The following is a 21,121-nucleotide window of genomic DNA, read 5'->3' on the forward strand; positions in this document are numbered from 1 at the left end:
TATAAAATTCATGTGGACTAGGTGTGCTCATGATGGAGGCGTGCAAATTATTTGTACAAATCCCAAGTAACTGGCTGCAATGGGTGCCGCAGAGGGATCTACAAAGCACTTTATTGTGTGCCTCAGCAATCTAGGCATCAAAGAAAAAATGCTGCAGACAAATATTTATGAGAAGGAAAACTATGTTTCTAAGCTTTACTGCTAATGCCATGATTGGGGGGGGGGGAAGCTTTGCAAAATGGAAACTTACATCTCTAGCTTAAGGAAAACATCAGGTTCGGGTGGGGAGGGGGCGACTTCCAACTCACCTGCAAGGTCTAGTATGTAATCAGAGGAAATGATTTTATCAGCACTCTCCTATTCCAGTGCTTTGGAGGAAGGATCAGCTTTTCAAGAGCGAATCATTTATTTGTCTCCTCTAAGCTTAAGGAAGATGCCAGGTTTCAGAGGGAAGTGGTGGAAGGAGAATTGTGCTGTGACTGACATGCCAAGCTTGTAACTGCATAGCACAAATGCCTCTGGATCTATTTGTTTGCCATTTTTCAGGTTTCTTACACAGGGGCTTCTCTCGTGTGCACCTGCAGTTTTTAACCAATTGTCCGCAAAATACCAAGGGAGCGTAAATAATTCCTTTTAAAAAAAACAAAAACACCCTGAAAATATAAAGGCTGCACTTGCAGGAAAACCACTGCAGCCATCCTGCTGAAATTTGGCAGGATTTAGGCACTGAGGAGGGATGACCTTGCCTGCAGATTTCATCCAATTCCACCCAAAACAATATTCAGATATACCAAGCTTATTTGTAGGTACTCATGTGGCTATTTATATATCATTTGCTTCAGTAGAATAGGTTGCAAGTAAAAATAGCACTAGAGCATACAAATTTCATGAAGAGGGTCCCAGATACAAATTTCCTGAATTTGTATTTGCAGGATCTCTGGTGGAAGCATTCCCTTGGAATCGTATAGAAGTATTGTCACTCATGATAAACAATGCTGGGACAGATAGCCATTAGCTTGGCAGTATCTAAGACAGTTGTTATCCACTCTCCACAGTGTTTCCTAGGCTTGGTAACAGCATACTTAGCTCCTGGGCTAAGTTCAAAGTGCTCGTTTGAGTATATAAAGCCCTATGCAGCTTGGGACCAGAATACCTGAAAGATCCTCTCACTTCTTATACACCCAATCAATCACTGCACATAATTCCAGCCAGCCAATCACACACCCCTCAAGCAGGTCATCCCATTCCTTTCTACCCCACCCCTTGAGAATGACAGTCAGCACCCTATGGATAATGAGCAACATTCCATAGGTCTATTGGGGAGGAGAAATAACTTGTTTTATACTTCTACTGGTTTCAAGGTTTTTTCAAGCATGCTGACACTTCCCTCATTTTTTGGTTGCAATCCCATTGACACCCATTACATGAGTTAGAAGGAGTAAGGTGTGTGTGTGTGTGTGTGTGTGTGTGTGTGCGCGCGCACACACACACACACACACACACATGTGCTTTTTAAAAAAGCTACTTATAATCCAACAAGGCAACAACAAGCAAAGTACATGGCAAAATTTATATGCATCTCAAACTAGAACAAGATTTGCCCTTTGGGAAATTTCATCTATCTTTAAAGATTGCTTCTATTGCATGCCTTTAAATAAATAAAGAAAGCTAAAGAATATTTTTGGGAGGAGGAAGCTATATTGTACATATTCTGGAGTTGTTTATTGGCTTTCTGCAGTGGATGCAAAAAAAAAAAAGCTCTTTGAAGACATAAAACACATCAAGTGCTCACACTCATTCCTGTCTTTTTAATGAACTTGGTTATGTTGTAAAATTATACCCAGGCAAATAAAATGTGATATATATTTTAAAGAGAAAATAGAGGGAATTTGAGTTTCTCCAGTTGCAATTTCACAATTAGCATAATTTATCCACAGGATGGCACTGTAGGGTTTTGCTATCACTGCGTCTACAAGGAGTGTGTGAGAGGAAACAACAAGCTAGAATAAAGCTGCAATGAAAAGAAAAAGGAAGAAGCATGCAAAGACACAACACAGAGAGAGACTTCATGTGCAGAATGTATGTGTGGATAAGGAAAACCAGGGCACAGCCAGTGGCCCCAAACTCAACCTCAGGTACATGATCAGCTCCACCTCCAGTGTTTGCAGCTGTTCATGCACTGGGATCCTTTTGTGCAGGATTGGGCTGAATGTGCTGATAAAAGGGAGTGGGGCTGATGGAACTCTGGCACTGCTGGTAGGCTGCCCCACCACAATTTTTTTAGACACTTTGATGCACATCCTAAATATGGCCAAATTGCCTCCATCTGCACACACCAGCATTTGCAACATATCTTATTTTAATACTGATATAACTACTGCTTATATGAACAAGGGTGTCCACCAGTTCCCACACACTGAGCATCTTGGTTCAGTCAGAGGTTATTACACTCTTCAGAAATAGCAACCCAACTATTCTATATGTGGCCATTAAACTCAGGATGCAGGAAAGACTCAAAAGTCCCCAGATCTTCATTTCAAGCTATGAATTTAACAACTTAACACATCAGGCAAGTCCAGCTGTTGTTATCCCCAGGACCATCATGCTTGTTCATAGCCCGAAATTTCTTAGTTTTGCTGCCTACCAAAAGACAAAAAGTCTTTCTCTTTTTAGATAGCATATCGTCCTCTGTGAGCCAGCCATTTTTTAAAAAACAAACCTCACTGCAGACCTTTGGGGTAAACTACAGAATCTGCAAAGCCTGAGACATCGCCAGAGATCAGTGACTTAATCTGATGGCTGATAGCTTCCCTGCAGAAGACAAATGACTCTCCAAGATCACCTAGTGGGGATGCACTGATAGGCAACTAAGCTTGGGCATTAATCATCCTGCCCAATGAGTGCACATGTGTATATGTGAATGAGAGCTACATATTCCTCTTTGGCGCCAAATGACTCTTGTACCAGTATCACCCAGCCAGTTCTCTGGCACTGTGTAAGAGGTAGTGTTGGCAGCTGTTGAGTTGTCACAGGTGGCTCAATAACATGCAGGGCCTATTCTCATGATACACCTGCTAAATGGGGGAGGGGGGTTGTTACCTTTCCATACACCAGTGATCCGTGCTGCACACCCACTAGAAGGGATGTTCATTAAGCATTTAATGTTCAGCAACATGATTGTTATTTCCGGCTTGATCATAGCGGGCTAAGTTTGAATGATGCTCTCCCTTATGGGCCAGGCTGGAGGAGCTTTGGAGACTCTGGCAGCATGCCCCTTCCAACTCCAGTTCAGCTGATGAACCACAGGATCCTGGTGCCATGAGAGCAAGAACTGCAGAACAGGCTGCTGTCCAAATATATCCTTGGTGAATTCTCTCGCTTTCATTTTATTTGACATTTTAGAGGCAGAGAGTTCTTACAGATGACTGGCCTGTGGCAGCTGGCTGCCAACATGAGCTGTTATTGAGTTATAACAAACACACACACACACACACACACACGTACAAATGTGTGAAAAATTGAAACAGCAATGGCTGTTGCAAGAGGAAAATGTGTGAAAAATTGAAATGACAAAAGCTTTGTGTTATCAGCCTCTCTCGCTGTCACAGACAAACTGGGAAGCTGCTAGCAGTCTTGAAGTCAAAGAGGGATGTAACAGCATGGCAAAGGGGCCCTCCGGTCACGAACTCTCTTGGATAAATCTTCAGGTATAAGTCTTGTCCAGTTTGTAAGAAGGGGGAAAGAGGGAATGTAGTAAAATGAATGAAGAAAGAGACAAACAAATATCAGCAAAATGAGGCCATAGCTGCTACACAGATTTAAACACAGCTACAACTAGGGATGTGAAAGGAATTTTGTTCAGTTCACATTTTAACTACCAAATTTGCACTTCCTGAAACAACGCACAAACCAAAACTACAGATCCAATGATTCTTTGGAAAGGAACTCAAGACACCTATGTATGAAACTAATATTTGTAGTGTACCAATAACCTGAAAACAACAATTATTGCTATTCAGAAGAACAAAGAGTCTTGTGAATTCTTTAAGGTTAACAAATTTACCATATCAAAAAGGTAATGTCTGCTATAGAATCTGTTTACTCTTATTTTTTTACCTAGTGTGTTAACTATGAAATTTTGTTCTTTTGTTTGTTTGTATTTAGAAGCTACACAAAATCCGAGGCCTTAAGATGTAGATCACTGGTTTGTGTATAAATATGCCACTCAATAAATTGAGGACTACAACTCCCATCAGTCCCAGCTGGCATTGATGGGAGTTGTAGCTGGCACTGGTGGGATCTGTAGGGCACCAGGGACTATTTTCAGTTTAAATAGACATGTGAAAATATGGAAAGAAGAAAGAACAAGTAAAGAAAATGGAGGGAAACTGATGCTAAATTAAAATATCAGGGAATTAAAGAAGGTATGAGAAAATAAATATATACTAAAGTGCTTTTGAAGATCATTTGTCATTTAAATATCTGAAAGTACAGAGTTGCAAATATAAGGTGCTGCCAGAGAAGTGCATTAGATAGGATGGGTGAACTGTGACCCCCTGACCTTGTAGCTAGACTGTAGTTTCTAGACTGCATCATCACTGACCACTGACCATACTGGCTGAGGATGATGGGAGTTGTGGTTCAACAGCATCTGGGGGACATTGCATTGGCTGCCTTTGATCTGTATGCGTGATTCATGAATCCCAAAAACAGCACCTTTAATAAAGAAATGGCATTTGCCTGTTTCTTATTAGCCCCAGTGGTTTCAGTTTTCTGACCCTGAAGGGTCTTACAACTCCTACTCCTAAATCCATTCAATCTTACAACACTTGGAGAATAGGGGAAAAAATTGTGCCAAATTGGGGGGGGGGGGAGAGGTTGCCGTGACATATCCACTGGTCATTAGGAGAGTCCCACCTCAATCTATACCCTGGCACCCTCTGAAAGTCACTAAATGCCCTACCTTTCATAAGAGTATTAAACCCACAGTTAAATAGTTCAATGTATAGTTAGCTCCCTAAGTATTTGTGACCTTTGCCTTCAAGATCTGGGAAGCTTTCGACAACTAATTTAACCTCTTTGTTTCCTCTACCTTGCGGAATGAAAAATGAGTTAGTGGTGAAAGAAGCAACCATTGAACAACTTACATTACATTGTGCTCATGAAGGTTAGAACTGAAACCTAAATAAGGAAAATAGTATCTCCATATTGCTGAACTGCAATGTCCACCATCACTTTCTTTTACATTTTTTGTTCCTCCATCAAAACTCTAATGCTTATTCTAGTGATGGCAAGGTCTGTCATTTGACTAAAGAAATCTTAGACAACTGGTGTTCTTCTTAGTTGATCAATAGTCAGAATACACATTCAAGGGGAAATGTTTTGTGTTTAGATAATTTATTACAGTAGGGATAATCTTAGGAGACATATCCCCCCTTTCTTTTTAACACAGAAGAGACTACCTATTTTATCTGCATTTTTAATGTCCTTGTAGTAAAAACAATTTATAAATTAATTAAACTCCACTGACTGATGAGTTGCTTATTAGAATGCAGATCAAATTCTCCTCCTCAAACTATAAACAATCACACAACACGATTGTGGGGCTTCTGCTGTCTTCTTACCCCAGGCACTGGCAGGAACATCTCTAGAGATGAGCATGCTCTGCTCACATAGGTTCCCTTCATGGTGTGGAGCTCTGAACAATCAGAGTTACACACCATGACAAGTTTCCTACATGTGGAGAGCAGATTCCCCTGCCCCTCAGGTTGTGAAGAAGGGTGTGATAGCAATAGAGGGCAATGGAGGCCCAACTCCTTCCCTCCCATGATTGCTAATTTCATGAAGAAGACTGCCTCAGTTCAGCTTGTTCAAACTGTGTAGTTAGACTACTCATGCAACTAAATGGTTCTGTCTAGAGAATAATTATTAATAATAGTAACAACTATTGTTGTTGCTGCTGCTGCTATTCATAGAGTATTTCCAACAAGCATCCAATCCACTTTGCATACATTATCCTAATAATCATTATAAGAAGCCTGAAAGGAACACCAATAATTATTATGTCCATGTTACAAGGTGAAGTGCTGAGTTTAGTGGTCTGCCTAGACTCTCCCAGTAACTTTCTGACTGCAGCATGATTCCACTCTGGGATTTACTGACTCCGAGCTCATTTTCTTAACCAGTGGAGCATTTTCAGCTTTTTAGTTTTGCAAAAAAGATGACTAAGAGGAAATATGATGAGATTTATTTATTTTTATATATGCTATTTGTGGTGAAAGTAGATTTTTCCCTGCTTTCTCATAAAACTAGAACATAGACTAATCCATTGAATTGATTGATGGGGTATTCCCTACAGACAAAAGAGAGTACTTCTTTGCACAGCAATTAATTAATGTGTGGGAATTACTGCCAGAAAATGAGATGATGGTCACCAACTTTGATGGGATACCCTCCCCACAGAGGGATGACTGACAGCAACAATGCAGTCACTTCAGCGCCAAGTTAAAAGCTTCTTATTTTGGTCTGTTAGCTGCTCTATTCTTTTAATTGTCTAGACATGTGTTTGACTTGATTGTTGTCATTGTTTGTATTAAAGTCTTTTATTTTGGTATGGTTGTGGATCATGGTCACTGTATACCACCCTCACATCTGTTAGGATGAAAGATGAGTTTTATTTTTTTTTATTTTTTTAAAAATGTAGAATCTCCAGTTAGTTATTCAGAACTTCATGAAAAATGGCTTTTTGTCATGATGGCTGTATGGAAACTTTTAGAGGCAAGGGGACTTAGAGTCTGCGTTGCAGTAGTGGGGCATTTTTGTGTTCAGGGTTTTCCAGTGCACTTCCTAGAACAGTGATACTTCCTAGGTCAGTGATAGAGCATCTATTTTGCATGTAGAGGATTCCAGAGTCAATCCCAGATCCTGTGTACAGTGACTTTTTCTGTTTAAGGTTAAAAATATGAGGGCTGGGGTGTGAATGTGGAAAAACAACCCGACTACATCAAGAGGCAATAAGAACCTCTTCCCCAAATTCTGGACTTTCCCCCCATACACCTAAATATTTTCCCTCCCAATGACCCAGAGAATTCAAAGAATTATGCTGGATTTGATGTTTAGATCAGCCCCAGTTCCTTTTTTAATCTGTTCAAAATCATATTGCTTAATCGTATTCCCCCTCCTCATGCCCTGAGACACTAATATTTTCTTCATTCATTTATTTCTTTTTCTAGCAGTGCAAATGACAAGAACATTATTTCCCATTTGCCCTATCCAGAGGGTAGGATATTGGTGAAGACTGGCCAACTCACAGGTCAATCTGTCATATTTTCTCCTCTCAGTATGTGAGCAGTGGCAGATTTCTTCCTTTCATTAGTTGTGCAAAGGCACTGTGCATGGAACTGCTTTACTGAATTTTCACTTTGGGTGTAACACTGGGAAACAAAGGAGTAGCATGACGGGGTAATGCAACCAGATCACTATGGTGGAAAGGGTTGAGATTTCAGTGGATTTCGCAAGGCACATTATCCTTCCTCTGCAAGGGAGCCTTCCCAAATCCTCTGAAAGAGGTGGTCATTAAACCGCTTCTTAGAAAAAAATCTTTAGACCCAGCCAATATGGCCAACTATCACCCAGTCTCAAATCTACCATTCTTGGGCAAGGTGATTGAGCAGGTGGTTGCTGAACAACTCCAAGCATGCCTGGAGGATGCGGACCATTTGGATCCCTTCCAATTGGGATTCAGGCCTCACCACAGGACTGAAACTGCCTTGGTCGCGCTGGTTGATGATCTCTGGCGGGCTAGGGACAAAGGTGAGAGCTGTTTCCTAGTTCTGCTGGATCTCTCAGTGGCCTTTGACACCACTGACCATAACATCCTTCTGAATGTTATTATTCCTCTGTGGTACTTTACTAAATCAGGTTGTGTGAGAGGGATCTCGCACAGCCTCCTCTCTCAGACAGTGTCTAATACAGCTGCCTTCTTCATTTAGGTGGAACAAGTCCACCCCAACTAAATGTTGGAAACAATACATTCAGTTGTATAGTATAATCTCATTGAAATGGTTTGTCTCCAGATTAATAACACTTTATGAATGACTTTTCCTTAAACACACATGGGTTAGATAGGAAATACGAGCTTATTTTCGCCCTTCCTCCTTTCTATGCTCATCACTCATAGCCACGTAAGATTTTCTTCCATGAACATGGTTTTAATACTGAGTCCATAAGTGACTGTGGAGGCCAATTCTGGATCCACAAGTCCTCCTACAGTGGGACCATAGGTTTCCGGGCAGGAGTTGATCATAGTGAGGGTTTGTCAAGTGTCCCTTCCTCTTAGCACATTTCTCCCTTTTGTCCTGAGTTTGAGCATCTTCAAAGCCCATGACACCTTTGGTAAAGGCTGTTCTCCAACTGAAGTGCTCACAGGAAAGGAAGGCCATCCCTATCACCTCACAAGGTATTGAAATGCAAACTAATAGATGAAGGAAAATAACAATGTAGGATGAGTCTTGCTGGATGAGACAGAAGATCCATGCACAGCCTGAATAAAAACATCTCAGAGATCACCTACCCAACATTTATGCATGTCAGAGAAGAAATCCCATTATAATTCTGTGAAGAGAGAAGTGTAGGAAATGACACCATTTAAAATTGCTGTGTTTAAATTCTATGCTATAAAAAAAATATTTCTCAGTTGGCTCTATCACTTGCATGCAACTAGTCATTCATTTTTGTTACAGTCTGGTGGAAGAACAAGTCTTTTGAGAAGAAACTTTCAGAATAAAATAAATAACTTCTTAAAAGTCAGTTTCTGTCTTAAGAAGCTCAGGTCATTCTGGGGGCATCAAAGGAAAGGGAAGCATAGACCTTCCCAGAACAATGACTCCCAAAAAATTCAATAAATGAAGAAAAGATCATAAGACCAGCAAAATAACATGTCAATTACTTGAAAGGAACTCTAATCAAAGAGATTTAGTACAATCTCCCAAACAAAGGAAATTCTTGAATCAAGGTAACAAAAGGAGGGGGGAAAGTTCAAGGATAAAAAGATATTGGAGAAGGGTTTCCTTACCCTTCTTGATGTGAACCTCTTGATGAGAATTAAATTGGAAAGAAAGGATGAAAAATAATCCACAAAGAATAACTAAGGTGGGACTTGCTACACACAGGGGAGTTTGCTCTCAGAGGCTAGTTTATGGGACCCTGAAATATTGTCAGTGTACCTTAAAGTTCTCATAAGGACATACAAAGAACTCATTTGGGCCAAACCAAAGTCCATAGTTCAGCACTCACTTTCACAAACTGGTCACCAAGATACCTTCAAAAGGCCAATAAAGAACTCATGAAGGCAGCAGCCATCCGTTTGTCTTATGCCCAGCACCTGGAATCCAGAGGGACCTTGCCCTTAACAAGTTCTCCATAAATAATAACTCTGTCTCCATGATGTTGTCTAATCACTTCATTCATTTCATTCATTCCACTTAAAAAGCCGTATCAGCTAGAGACCATCACCATATTGTGCGATAGTAGTTTTTTGAAGCTAATTACGCACTCAGCAAAGAATGATACAATTTCTTCTGCCAATAAATTATGGCGGAAATGGGAAATCAGTGGCCCTTAGAACCCACAAAGCAGATCTGGACTATGCAGCCTTATCGACTGGCCCACCAGCATTTATACACTCTTCTTGGCCCCATTCCTTCCTTCTAAGTGATCTACCCATGGAAGAAGAAAGATCATAGCAATGAAAAACTGACCTCCTTTCTTGTAGGAACATGGAAATCTGCCTTTACTGAATCAGACCACTGGTCTATTCAGATCAGTATTGTCAGCACTGTCTTTCCAGCACTGCAGGCAGGGAATCTTTCCCAGTCCTACCTGGAAATGCCATGAATTGAACCTGGGGCTTTTGCATGCAGCACAGATGTTCTACCATGGGGCTATGCCCTTTCTCTGCACAGCACAGAAATACCATCTCCAGAATTATTACTAGTATAGAGTGACCAAACATTCTATCAAGGAATGGCATCTATTTCTTGGGAGGATTAGATGCAGACAACATGCAAATATATAACCTCTTCCTTCATTCAGGAAAAATTGGGATTCCCCCTGCCAAAGCTAGTGCAAATGGCTGAAATGCCTGTAAAAGCCCCATCTCTCTTTAGTGGAGAAATCTTTTGGCATGGAGAATCGCACCGCAGTATATCAGAAACAGGACCTGTGTGAAGGTTTTCTTGCTCTTACCTGTAACTTTTTAGCTGTTAGTCTCTCTGCTATGAAGCTACTTCTAAATGCCCAACTCCAAGGTTCGTTATGGGACCTTGCCTCAGGCAATAGTGACAGGGAGATGTTTTGTCAGTTGTGACTTGTGAAGGGATTGACATCCTCCAAGATACAGTGTTGTTACATGTGTTGGATTGGAGATGGAGGAGGATGAGGGGGTGGTGAGCTCTGAGGTCTCAATTACATCTGCTGCACTGGTACTCCCCCAGTTTTTCTACCATCTCACCCTGCCTATTACCATCTCAACAAGTGGAGTGCCATCATGTGTACCTTCACCCTTCCAAGCCTTTACTAATTCTCATATGTAAAAGTCTTACTGCCATTCCTAATGATGGGGTCAAATAACAGAAAACCAAAGCTTCTGGAAAAAGTATTGAGATCCCATCCTGCGACTTAGTGCTGCAACTCAAACTCTTATTTGCTGGTACAGTGGCTCATATGATTGCACCATTCATTCTCAAATTATCCCACATCCAGACCTCTGGCTTGTATCACAACACGGTGCAACTTTAACAGAATGCGAGGTTAAAATAAATGATGTGGGAAAGGCTTTGAAACAAGAAAAATCCTTCACTGACAGCATATATGGAGCAACGTCAAAGGAACTGCTCGTTTTTTGCTGCAGCAGAGTAAACTCAGATTATTGACTTCATATATCTTAGCTCTTCTTTCACCTGTCAGCATGGAATAAGAACAATCTGAGTTATATATTACTGCGATATAAAACAAATCAGTTCCATTTTTGAATGCGTTGGAAATAATTGCTCCCTAACACAACATTTAAATAAAATGAACACATGGCAGTATTTGCCTTTTTTGAAATTTCTACTTTTAGATACTTAAAAAAGACAACATAAACCAGAGTATATATCATATTTATCATAAACCAGAGTGATCAGTTATACTATGCAATCATTTGGATTTAAGCATGTCATTGGCAGTAGGTTCAGGCTGAAAACCGTAGCTCATAAAGGACCTACCAAATCCATGCACAATGTACGTACTTGCAGGTATCACTGAATAGACAAAATCCATGCTAAACACACAATGTCTATGAAACTGAATTATGAGGAACCTTAGGGCAAGGCATGCAAGATTTCCTGAAAGGACTGCATCCCATCTCTTGTTGGTTTCCTCTTGCAATGTGCAAGAGGCACTGGCTATATTGGAAGTTACACTCTCTGTAAAAAGGATGTTGAGACCCAACTGAACTAAGCAGTGTCCAATTACAAACTGAATAGAATTTTCTGAACACAGGTTCTGTGGTTCTCTAACAACTAGAAAACCTCTTATCTGCCTGATAAATCTATGAATATTATTCTTAAATAGTCATTATTCATTACGTAGCTAAAACTAGAACTTTCACCTTCTGACACAATTTCTTGGCTGAGAACCAGATGCTGAGAACAAACTGTCCCACCTGTAATTCACCTCATTTCTTTCCTTCCTGGGCCTTCCCTGGACCATTGCTGGACCATCAAAAAAAAATCCACAGGAGGGAGAATTCTGTGAAACCATGGAATCCTAGTCATATTGAAAGCAAGGCAGATGGAACTCATATCTTCATATCAAAGGTATTAAGCTCAGTTGAGAGAATACAATGATGAAGCTAGAGTAGGGAAATCTGTGACACTCCAGATGTTGTTGCTGGACTCCAATTCCCTTCAGCCCTAGCTGGCATAACCAATGGTCAGGGATAAAGGGAGGTGTAGTCCAACACCGTCTGAAGAGGCAATGGTTTCTGATCCCTGAATAGTGAGCCAAGAACATTGTTATGTTATTCAAAAATCTCTGAAAGCATAACACTGGCTAGACTGGGGCCGGGAACAGATATAAAATGTTAATAAAAGTAGGGGCTCATCCACACTTCCCCTTTTACCATGCCTAGAAACCATGGGTCTGGGAGCTTTCCGTTTGACCCACACCTTCTAGGCACAGGTCTGAGCAGTTTCTCTCTTATCTCACTCCTTTCCAAGGAAAAACCTGCTCTTTAGTGATAGACACTCTAAGGCCGTATGCAACAAAATTCTACTCAGAGTAGACTCAATGAAATTAGTGAACCTGAATTAGTCGTGCCCATTAACTTCAATGGATCTACTCTGAGGAGGACTCACATTGGATACAATTTATTGTTCCCCTTATTACAGCAGAGTGTTTATATTTCCTCCTGAATGAAGTTTTCTTTTTGACAGCAAAGATATCAACATCAAAATTATCAATTGAAAATAAATGCTCATTTACATCACTGAAAAGTTCCGTTTTCAGCTCCTGCCCACCATTTCTACACTAATGGGGACATTATCTGAAACATTAAAAGGCACAATTATTGCTAAAGCCGGCTTTTAATGATCTTCAAACAATTAAATTTAGCACATTTATTCCTGATATTCACACCAAGAAATCCATTGACATTCTGTTAACCTCCGCCATTAAATTAATCCCACAATACTGAAAGGATGCAACAAAATTACATATTGATCACTGGATTCATTACTTTGCTTGTGACTTTGAAAGATGCTATGCCACCAACCATGGTGAGTAAGATGAAGAAATGCTACAAAGCAACACACATGCTCACCACACACGCACACACTCACACACCACAGTTTATGCATACTAATATGTATTGTTGCATTTCAAAGGTTGGTCCAAGAAATGAAACACACTTTCCTCAATCCAGCTAGGGGCATAAATGTGAAAAAGTAGGCTTGAAATGACACCATCCAGCTAGACATATGAAAGCATGACAGGAGCAGGTTACTTGATTCTGACTATCATTCAAATGCATGCATTCCAAATTCCTGTAGCCTTTCCCAGATGAATTACTATTCTTGTTTTTACTATAAAAATGTCTCAGAGTGACTTACAAAAGCATGCATAATACAAAAGAACAATTGACTAAAAGAACAATTAACAGTAACACAAAAGCATCAAATCCTACCCCACCATACTGAAAAGTTGGACATCAATAAAGGTTTGGGTATCACCATATACTATAATCCCAATTAAGACCCTAATGCTTGGGTGAACAGAAATGTCTTTGCCTGGCACCTGAAAGTTGATAATAATGGTACCAGCACTTTCTCTCTAGAAAGAGCACTGTAGTATAGTTTGCAGTACAGTTTGCTAGGGTCATCAGTCTTCAGCATTCAGCTTCCTCCCTAGGGCTTCTAGATGTTAAATTTCTGAGGGTCAAACCACAGGTAACGTTAAATGTGCCTTTGCATTTTTTAAAAAAGCACAAATTGCAGCTTTGGCAAGGGGATGACAATTATGGAGCTCACAGCAGGCTGTAAGGGGACCAAATGTGAGGGGTTTTGTTTTGCTTCCCCGCAATGCAAATAGCAATTTCAAACAAGGACCACAGCACAGGAGCAATGGGTTAAACCTCCTGCTTGCCATCTGCTTTGATTCCAGTATCAATTAGCCAACCCCATGGGTGCAATCTGTACTTTTAAAAATATGCATTGAACATCATGTTAAACATGATGGGAGCAATTCAACAGAGCTGTGAGTGAAAGTCAGGGGTAGAGAACCCTTTAACCCCAAGGACCACATTATCTAATGGGCAAATTTCTGGGGGGATAGCTTCTACACAGACACACACACACCCCTTTCCTTCATCCTGAGAAACAAGAGGCATCATCAGAGTTCAAGTTCATATTCCATCCGGGCAAAACCTGTCAAGCATGTACAAAGTAGGGCTGGTGAGGGATATGGACTGGGGAGAGGGGATGTGACTTAGGAGAGGGAGCCTGGGAAGAGTCCCAAGGGACCGATGGAAAGAGTTGGGTCACATTTGGCCCCTGGCCTGAGTTTCCCCTGCTCCATCTTAATAAATGGTAAACCTCCACATAGAAATTGAGGAATGTCAGGCTATGAACTCAGCTAGACAGGTAAAAAAAAAAGCTCTGTATATGCGATATAACATTGTGCCACCAGATGGAGTACCGTTTTTCTCTGTTTTCTCTGTGTAAATTTACAATCTTTTAAACAGAAATGCTTCTTTGATATGTCTCCAGCCTATGTCCCACACAAAAGTCACCACACTTCTGCTGGTCACAAATGACCCTGGGGCAGTGGAAAGAATCTAGACTGGCTGTTGAATATGTAGTCCAAAGGCTGTGAGTCTGTATCTCTTTCCTCCATAATTTATGTTGAAAGGGGTAGACATCATAAGAACTTGACAGGCTGTGGTTCACCTACACCCTGTGGAACCAGCTTGTGTTATTTGTTTCCCTTTGGAATATATTTCCAGGTGACAATAATAGAATTTTTTACTCCAGGGATGTATGTGGTTGAAAACAAGGCATTTTGGGCAATCAGTTAATGGATCAAGTACTATGGGTGAGCAGCTGCTCAAAATTCTTACCTTACAGAGTGCATTGTCTACAATTCTCAGGAATGATCTTGACTAGAATTAACCTTTGACTCTGCATACAGCAGCCTCTTGTGGTGAGCCTCTGGAGCTGCAGTTTGGAACATCTTCTAGGGAAGGGGTGGGGAACAACAAACCTGCAGGAAATATTCAGCCCTTCAAGTCTCTCTAACTCGCCCCTGGAATTGACCCCAGGTCACACCCCTGCACTCTTTAGGGCAATGTTCCAAGGGTTACATGCCAGTGATGGATGGTGCCAGGTGCAAAAGTGGGTGCAGCGATGCATGCAAATTTAACCTCTGAACGGGATTCTGCAATCCTCTGCCAACCCTTCAGCCATAAAAACAAGATGCATTGTCATTCAAGGATTTGTTCCAGGCAGAGAAAACCACTCAGGGTGAGAAGTAAGGCCGGTGGCCTGGAGAAAGTTCCATGGACCAGATAGAGAAGACCGAAGGGCCACGTTCCACCTTCTGGCCCAAGGATTCCCAACTCTACTTTACTATAATTTTTCACTCCACTCTGGCTACTGCCTATGGTTCAGCCCTGACAACAATCTTCCCTTTTGAAAGACTCCACTTTGCTCAGCTGTTTATTTGTTCCACTGATGAAATATACTTGGAGTCCTGTAGTGATTCCATGTTTATTGCAGCCTGTAAAACAGTAATTCAATCGCCGCCGCCCCCAAAACCTCAGGCTTTTATATACATTATTTACACAATGAGTCCCATCTGATTGGCTGATTCTGCTTCCCTCCTGGAGCCTGATTGGTCTTTTCCTGCAGGCCAGTCAGTTGCTGCATTCTACAATCCTACCAGCCTAAAAGGCTGATTAACTTCCTCCTGGAGCCTGATTGATCAGGTGGACTCGGTCTGCATCCACTGTAAATCCTAGACAATACACCTGTTGCACTACTAGCAGACACTTTTCCCACTTCACCCTGAGGCCGGCCATCTGGAAACGGTGCAGAACAGTGCAGAGCCAGTCCCCGAACTCTCCCAGCGTGGCCCCGGCGATCAACACATCACTGAAGAAGGGTGTGACACCGGGAATTCCTTTGAGGAGAGAGTCCATTAGATTTTGGAATATGCCTGGTGCCACACTGATGTCAAATAGCAGCCGCTTGACACGGAATATGCCCCTATGTGTTACAATCGTCTGTGCCTCGGCAGTGGCCTCGCCCACTGGTAACTGCTGATAGGCCTAGGCCAGGTCCAGCTTGCCAAAAATCTTAGATCTCGCCAGGGTGGCGAGGACATCGCTGACCACTGGCACCGGGTACGCATGAGCCGTAAGGGCCTTGTTTATGGTACATTTGTAGTCTGTGCAGATGTGGACTGAGCAGTTGGGCTCGATGGGTGTGACAATTAGGGTTTCCCAGGGGGCATTAGGCACCGGTTTGAGCACTCCTTGCTCCATGAGCCAGTCTAATCCCTTGTTGATGCGGGGTTTAAGGGCGAACAGGACCCGGCGGGCCTTGAACCTGATCGGTCGTACGGCGAGGTCTAGTTGTAGACCAACGGGGGGCAGTATATCGTCCCAATGCCCCATTGAAAACCACCAGAAACTCTTTGCAGATGGCGTCCACGTCCACGTGGGAGCTGGTGCAGTTCACCCCAGTGATGGCTAGCCCCAGTGGCCCAAACCATGCAAACCCCAGTAAGCTAACGTAGGGCCCCTTGACCACGATCAAGTCCAATCACTTCCACCCTCGATATTGTACATTGAAGGTTCCCACCCCCATCTTGGGGACCTTGTTTTTTTGAAGTCCTGGGGGGCGAATGGGACTGGCCTAAGCTTGGGGCCGCCACTGGGACACAATTTCCTTAATGTCCGTGTCGAGATTATGGACAGGGTTGAGCCTGTATCAAGCTCCATGTGGCACGGGGCTCCCTCTATCTGTACCTCGATGTAAAAAAAAATCACATTAGAATGAGGCAACTGGTATACCTGACAGTCTGTGATCTCCGTCGAGTTGCCTTGGTGTGTCGGACTACGGGGCCTGGGACTCTTGGATCAGCCATCTGGTTCGAGGCGTCGGGTGGGGCGGGCACAGCACACCCGGGCGATGTGTCCCACTTTTCTGTATTGTCGGCATTCTGCATTGCGGAAACGGCAAGTCCTCCGCTCATGGCTCTCCCCGCAGCTTGTGCAGTTCCCCTCTTCTGGACAAGGCTGTCGTGGTGGGCATGCGGCTTGTATGTGCTGCTGCACTTGGTGCACGTCCTTCTGGTTGGATTCTGAGTCGTCAGTGAGGTCTTCGTGGTGGACCCTCGGTTGGGATGACACATTTGACTGGAATCCTTGTGCTGACCTCTCGGCAGCTTCAGTTGCTAGAGCCTCCTCTAGGGCAACCTGGAACATCAGGTACTTCTTGGTACAGAGGCACCGCTGCAGTTTCTTGTCCCTCAGGCCGGCCACGAGGCAGTCGCAGAGCATGTTCTCCAGCTCTGTGAAGTTGCAGAGCCGGGCAGCCTGGCAGGGGGAGGTCACATACCCGGTTATGGTTTCTTCAGGGGCTGCTGCTTTGCGTAGAAGGCGTTTCAACACGCTACCACCAAGGGCTGTGGCGAGAAGTACCCCTTCAGCTGTTCCATTACTGTGTCATAGGAAATGATCATGATATTTGCGGGAGCGAGGAAGGCTTGGGCAATCCCAAACATTTCATCTCCACAGACGCTGAAGAAGGTTGCCCTCTTCTTGGCTGCATCCGTGACGTCCTTTGCTTCCAGGAGAAACTGGAAGTGGGTGGCGTATCCTTCCCAGTCTCCTGAGGCTGGGCTGAATGGCATGAAGATGTTTGTCGTCATTCTGGGTCCTTGGGTCCTGGAGCTGTAGCCTGGATGCGTGGTGTGATGCTGTGTTGCCTGTGGCAGCTGTGTGCGGTGCGCGGCAGACAGATCAGCAGGATCCCATCCTCATTGCCAGTGAAATATACTCGGAGTCCTGTAGTGATTCCATGCTCTTTATTGCAGCCTGTAAAACAGTGATTCAATTGCCCCCCAAACTTCAGGCATTTATATACACTATTTACACAATGAGTCCCGTCTGATTGGTCCTTTCCTGCAAGCCAATCAGTTGTTGCATTCTAGGATCCTACTTGCCTATTGTTCTAGGATCCAAGCTTAGTACATAACAATTGACTAACACTTCTGATTACAACAATATTCCGGGTGGATTTAAATGACACATCCTTCAGCTTAAACCCATTCAGCGAACAAAGCCAGTGAACAAGCCTAGCAGCCTTGACTATTTGAGCATTTGTGTGTTCTACCACAGCAGGAAGGACCTTAACCTCCTCTCTCCTTTTGTCAAAAAAGAAAAAAACCCCAAACAAAAGGCCACTTGAAGGGCACCATGTGCTTCAACCAGAAGAGCACTAGATTCATTTTAACTGGGTTGTAGTCTGCAGCAATTCAAAGCAATAGGGGGATTTTAAATAATCAAAAAGAGAGAGGGAAGGATGCATGTGTTGACAAGGCTTAGAAGGAAGGAGTGGAGATCGAGAGCAACACATTGTCACAGAACAGCAATACTTTGAAAAATTTATTTGATTGGTATTGAGTGGTACTTGCTGGAAAAGCTTTATCATAATAAAAAATTAATAGTTTGCTTTTCTTTACCATAAATAACCTTAATATGGTACACGGAATGCTGCAGTTTTGCCTCCACATAATCTCTTTAATAGTGGTTGCATGCTGGGGAATTATTCAGTAGTTTGCTGTTGCTAGAGATTGCTCCACTTTGTTATCATGGGGCTAGTGGGTAAAAGATGTATCTGCATTCTGTACATGAAGAGGCAGAGCAAGACATATCATAAGATAGACAAAAGAAACAATTTCCCCCCAACTTTAACAATGCAGTCCTGTGTATTTTTACTCAGAGCTAACAGGCAAAAAAATTCAAAAGGCTTTGTGCTGCTGTGCAAGAAGGACAGGAAGCTTCTCCTGCTTCTGATCTCACTGCGGCAGTGGCAGGGTATCGTCACACATCAGACATGGATGTATATTTCAGCATACATGTGAGTTTTGTATCGTTTCTTAAAACAGAATTTTATTTTGCAGTATAGTATTGTTTTTATGTTGAATTACATATGGGATTCAACTATAATCCTTTCAGTGTTTAGGGTCTCTAGAAGTATTAATCCAGCCCCGGGGTTGACCACTGCACAAAGAGAGGAAAAAAGGGAAGGAACCAATACAGGGAATGAAGAGGTGAAGAAACATAATAAATTCACCAGAATCAGTTAATGTATTAAGGAGCACATTTCAAGACACAAGTCAGTGTATTGTTGAAACTACTATGAAACGAGCCACTAGAGGATGCAGTGATGGTTACCAGCCCAGAAGGTTGTAAGGAAATTGCTTCAGCACTCTCGCACTTTATTTATTTATGCACCTTGTGCATCCTGCTGATGTTCAAGTTATCCTACAAAATTAAAAACAAATGAAAAAATGAAATAAATAAAATAAGGCCTATTTCAGAGAGAAAATTGAAAACAACACAGCAACAGATGAAAAGCAACAACTTTCCACAACTAAAACATTTGAAGTGCCTTAAAGACCTGTTGTCACCTGGTTTCTAAAATAATTAAAGTATGCTTGTGAAGGGTCTGTCCATGCTAGGCAAACATTTAAACTCCAGAGCTTGGCTCACACATTTTTGTACCCTAATGCCCAATCAAAAGAGTACACACTTTCCCCATGAAAATGCCAAGGGACAGGGTGACGCCCAGAGAAAACCATGGCCAATGTTAGCTTTTCATTTTTACAAGAAGCTCAATTCCATGGCTAGCCGAGGGTTTAAAAAATGGAAAAGGAAAAAGATTTCAAGCTACATCTGCCTTGTCCATTAAACTTTAATTAGTTTAATGTTAAGTAAATGTCCAGTGCGCTTCCAATGCCATAAATCTTATCTCAGCAGAGAATTTCATGCAGCGGTTGAAGAAGGCAGGAAAGTCAGTACCTTTCAATGAAGAATCCTGGAGCAAGCACTTTGGAACTCAAAAAAAACCTTTATTTACAAAAGAAAAAACCCGGGCGATAAAGCACACATGCTTTTATCTCCGGCATAAAGAAAACTTTACTCTAAACTTAACTCATATTAGCAAACACGCCCATGGCCACAAACTGAGTCTGCGAGTCAGGTCAGGGGTGGGGAAGAGAAGAGAAAACACATGGGTGAACTGACTATTTATACAAACCAACTCACATTCCTGGATGCTTAATGACTTCCAGCTGCTCAGTGATTAGAGCGACTTGTTACCTCTTAACCCTTTAGTACCAACATGCCTTATAGATGCATGGGGTGTATTAACAAATCTAACACCATGGAGTTCCTCTCAGGTAGCAGAGATTTTGCAAGACATTGCCCACAAAACTGCAAATCCAACTACTTCAATGGTGGAAACTTAAAAACCATAATAAGAACTGAAGTTATCTGAAGGCTGAATACCAAATTCTGCTTCTACCGAACTGCAAAATCCACATGACCCTAAACTGGATATGCCTAAATTTATGTATTCTGGCTTAACAGGGGGTCCAGCTGAGACTGTATTTGGGGAATGGGGAGAAAAGTAGCACTTGTTTATTTTGCAACAAACATCCCCCAGTACTGACTCGATTAGCAATTCAGCAACCAGATGAGAGCAGAGAATGGTTCAAAGCATAGGTCAACATTAGTAATTCAAACCTGGAGTTAGAATTTTTTTTCAACAGTTTCCCTGCATAATTTATTTCCACATTTCTGATTTCTGTCCAACTCTTCTTCTGCCAGGGGTCCTTTCACCTCTCTGTGCTAGAAACAGCATGAGCTTCACATACTCATAGAATTTTTGGATCCAAGGCTGTCCTATTTTGCAATTCGCACCCAGCCTTCTCTCCTTTGAGCTCAGCCCTCATGCTGTGTTAATCACATGTCTGGCTCCCAGACAGTGGCACAGATCCGATGTAATAAAAGTTCATAGGCCAAAATGTTTAAGTCATAAAGATTTACCAATCTTCATATGCAATGATGGCCAACAAAATGAACAGCTTGCAAATCATGTGATGCTTCCTGATTTAGGGGAGCTTCATAAATATTAAGCCAAACTTCAGCTGTAGTTTCAAAATGAACTGTCAACTTTTACACACACACACACACAGAGAGAGAGAGAGAGAGAGAGAGAGAGAGAGAGAGAGAGATAGCTTCATTCCATTCCACAGAAAGTTTCATTCCCTGAGTGAGGTTTTTTCTATTAAAAAAAGAAGTCTGTAGGTACTGCACACTTTCTCCCTATTACAACAAATCCAGGTTTTCCCCAGAGTAATCTGGAAGTAGAACATCCCATTAAAAATGCTACTGCAATTTCTTGTGAATTCCCCAGTGTATTCTGCTTGTGCTTGGCATACCCATCATCTCCCTTTCTGAATGGGATTGAAAACTGGGGAGGATGCAGGGAAGAAGAGGGACGGTTTAAGG

At 42.2% G+C, this 21,121-nt stretch overlaps 2 long non-coding RNA genes across 2 annotated transcripts in view; one reads left to right on the forward strand and one right to left on the reverse strand.

The window, feature by feature from the left end:
• Nucleotides 1-6,611, forward strand: part of LOC309523500 — a 31,449-nt gene extending 24,838 nt beyond the window's left edge. The window contains exon 4 of the long non-coding RNA XR_014215416.1: nucleotides 1,938-6,611. This is a non-coding gene — a long non-coding RNA (uncharacterized lncRNA). The remainder of the gene's footprint in view (nucleotides 1-1,937) is intronic.
• LOC309523474 overlaps nucleotides 1-21,121 on the reverse strand; it is a 383,438-nt gene that overhangs the window by 331,392 nt on the left and 30,925 nt on the right. The window lies entirely within an intron of this gene.

The sequence above is a fragment of the Podarcis vaucheri genome (assembly GCF_965113315.1).
Source record: "Podarcis vaucheri genome assembly, chromosome: Z".
NCBI lineage: Eukaryota > Metazoa > Chordata > Lepidosauria > Squamata > Lacertidae > Podarcis > Podarcis vaucheri.